This window comes from Sapajus apella, unplaced genomic scaffold, assembly GCF_009761245.1.
Source record: "Sapajus apella isolate SASKATOON/1434 unplaced genomic scaffold, GSC_monkey_1.0 scaffold58, whole genome shotgun sequence".
NCBI classification, from domain to species: Eukaryota; Metazoa; Chordata; class Mammalia; order Primates; family Cebidae; genus Sapajus; species Sapajus apella.
In genome coordinates this window covers 124,147-127,833 of record NW_022436998.1, presented here as the reverse complement: position 1 = coordinate 127,833, position 3,687 = coordinate 124,147, and the positions used below count along the sequence as shown (strand labels likewise).

At 40.4% G+C, this 3,687-nt stretch overlaps 1 pseudogene; it reads right to left on the bottom strand.

Moving 5' to 3' along the window:
• Positions 1 to 2,282: 2,282 nt before the first annotated feature.
• Positions 2,283 to 3,687, bottom strand: LOC116528277 (annotated as a pseudogene).

Genomic DNA, 3,687 nt, shown 5'->3' with positions numbered 1-3,687 from the left:
TGGGAGGCCGAGGCGGGTGGATCACGAGGTCAGGAGTTCAAGACCAGCCTGATCAACATGGTGAAACCTCATCTCTATAAAAAATAAAAAATAAATAAAATTTGTGTGTATCTATGGAGTACATGAGAAAATCTGTTATATGTATATAATACACAGTGATCAGGAAGGGGCATTCAGGGCATCCACCATGTGAGTACAACACATGTTTATTAAGTATAGTCATCCTACTCTGCTGTGGAATATTGAATTTATTCCTTTTATCTTACTGTGTGTTTATATGTTTTAACAATTCTCTTTATCTGACTGCCCCCCACCACTGTCCCTTCCATCTCCATTATCTGTTTTTCCATTCTCTAGCTCTATGCGTTCAATTTTTTTTTTTTTTTTTTTTTTTTGAGGCAGAGTCTTGCTCTGTTGCTAGGCTGGAGGGCAGTGCTGCAATCTCGGCTCACTTAAACCTCCGCCCACTGCAACCTCCGCCCCCAGGTTCAAGTGATTCTCCTGCCTCAGCCTCCCAAGTAGCTGGGACTACAGGCACGTGCCACTATGCCCAGCTAATTTTTTTGTACTTTCAGTGGAGACGGTTTCACCGAGTTGGCCAGGATGGTCCTGAGCACTTAACTTCAGGATCCACCCGCCTCGGCCTCCCAAAGTGCTGGGATTACAGGCATGAGCCACCATGCCCGGCCCGTGTTCAATTGTTTTTTAGCTCCTACATATAAGTGAGAACACACAGTATTTGTCTTTCTGTGTCTGGCTTTTTTCACTTAAAAGAATAACCTCTAGTTCCATCCATGTTGCTGCAAATGACATGATTTCATTTTTTTTGTGGCTAAACAGTATTCCATTGTGTATATGCACCACATTTTCTTCATTTATTTGTCCACTGATGGACACATAGGTTGATTCCATATCTTAGCTATTGTGCCTAGTGCTGCAATAAACATGCAAGTTTGCAGATATCCCTTTGATATATTGATTTCTTTTCCATTGGGTAGATACCCAGTAGTAGGGTCACTGGATCAAATGGTAATTCTACTTTTAGTTTTTTAAGAAATATCCCACCAGGCACAGTGGCTCACATCTGTAATCCCTGCACTTTGGGAGGCCAAGGCAGGTAGATCACCTGAGATCAGGAGTTCAGGACCAACCTGGCCGACATGATGAAATACCGTCTCTACTAAAAATACAAAAATTAGCTGAGTGTGATGGCGGGTGCCTGTAATTCCATCTACTCAGGAGGCTGAGGTAGGAGAGTCACTTGAACCCAGGAGGTAGAGGTTGCAGTGAGTCGAGATTGTGCCACTTCATTCCATCCAGCCTGGGCAACAGAGTGAGTCTCCATCAAAAAAGAAAAAGATAGGAAGGAAGGGAGGGAGGGAGAGAGAGAGAGAGAGGGAGGGAAGGAAAGAAAGAAAGAAAGAAATTTTCCATGGTGGTTGTACTAGTTTACATTCCCACCAACAGTGGAAAAGAGTTCCTCTTTTTCCATATCCTCACCAAGATGTTCTTTTTTTTTCTTCATATGTTTTCATGGATATTTTTTGTCTTTTTAATAAAGGCCATTCTGATTGGAGTAAGATCTCATTGTGGTTTTGATTTCTATTTCTCTGATGATTAGTGATGATGAGCATTTTTTCATATACCTGTTGGCTGTTTACATTGTCTTCTTGTGTGTGTGTGTGTGTGTGTGTGTGTGTGTGTGTGTGTGTACACATTTAGTTTTATTGTAACAAAGCAACTTGTACACTTTTAACTTTTAAAACTGAGCATCATCTTTCCTTTCCAGTGAAGCAAAAAGAAAATTTAAAAATAAACAAGAACAAAATTACAATAGAGAATGTCAATTCCAAATAAGATCCTACAAGTTCTGCTGATTCTCCCATTGAGTGGCAGGGCTCAAGCCATCATTAGGAGATAATTCATTTTAAAAGTGGCATCTTAAGCTGTAAGGATGTCTGTCAAATATCACAATTAAACATGCCAAAGGAGATGCCATGTTGTCAAAATGACCACTTAACCCACATGAGCATCTCAAACCCACCCTTTGCTGACCTTCTATAACCTCATTTTTTAAAGTTTTTTTTTCTTTTTCTGACCAAGAGAAAGTAGACAGATACACGTTGGTAAATGCTAACTGTCCATATTCATATAGAGACACAGTGTACTCTCTGAGCCCAATATACAGAGAAAGGAGGGAAAAGCTAGAATTCTATGCACTACTACACAGGGCCTACACCCTCCAGCTTCCAGCAGAGCAAAGAGAGCAAGTTTTCTTTTTTCCCACAGAGCTCAGTGGTGTTGATTCCATACAGTTTTTGTTCAGACAGGAAGGGATAAAAATGAATTTCAAACAGAAAGGGGTAGAGACTCTTTTCCCATTGTATTCTGCTCAAGGTATTTCCCCCAAAATAAGTTGAGATCCATGGTGCAGGGAAAAGAGACCTTAAGAACAGGGTGATCAAGCACAAGAGGGGAAAAAAAAAAAGACTGCAACTTGCTCCTAGGGACTGGAGAAAATTGTAAAAAGGAAGGTTGGAATGCATCAGTGTTCTATTAGTCATCTTCTCCTTCATCCTCCTCTCCTTCATCCCCTTCATCATCATCTTCATCTTCATCCTCATCCCCTTCATCAATATCTTCTAATCCTTCCTCCTCTTCTTCATCATCATCATCTTCTCTTTCTCCTTCATCATTCATATTGGGAACCAAGTAGTATTGAAATGGGTTTGGCCAAATATCATCTTTGATGACCTCTCCTAACTCATCAGCACCTGCATCAGAATGGTTAGTAAACCGGGTAAAGAAGCTCTCTTGTTCCTCATGCTGCCTCTTCCTGCTGGCTTTATTCTGTGTTTGACTTGAACGTTTCGTCAAATCCTTTCCAGACTTCCATTTGATTTTGGTGGACTTTGAAGATGGATCACCACTCTCATTCAGATGAAATTCTTTGGGGAGAAATTTATTTTCAAAGGAAGGATTTTCATCAAAATAAACATTTATTCTGTAACCTGATTTAATATTTTCAAATTCTGTCACTTCAACTCTGGTCAAATAATTTAGTGCCTCTTCGTCCTCCTCCCCAAGCAGTGCAGACACTTGTGGATGGTTGACAAATGTTGTTACCCAAAAATTTGGGATTTTGGCAATCAATTCTGACCTCTTCTGAAAAAATGGTTGGCAGAGTTTGTCCTATTTCTGTTCTACTTTCAAAATCTCCTCACTGGTTTGTTCATTAAGTCTATTTCATTTTGTACTTCATCAGTGTGTTCAATTGCTTCTTGTTGTTTGTTTTCTTCCTTCTTTGGCAAGCCTGCAGAGGCTGATGTCCCCTCCAGTCCCAGAGCAGGAGGTAGTCTTGGTTTCTTCTTTTGAGGTGGGAGTGGGGACTGGCATTTATGGGCCATGCTGCTGGGGAAGTCTGAGAACCAGGGAACAAGTCTCCTCGCGCGTCGGAAAGCAGGCAGAACACTCTACGTGTCTTCTTTTAAGAAATGTTTAGGTATGTCCTTTGCCCAATTTTTAATGGGATTATTTGTTTTTTCCTTTTTGAGATTTTTGAGATCCTTTTATATTCTGGATCTTAGTTCCTTGTTGAATGAATAGCTTGCAAATGTTTTCTCCCTTTCAACAAGTTGTCTCTTCACTCTGTTGATTGTTTCCTTTGCTGTTCAGAAGATTTTTAGT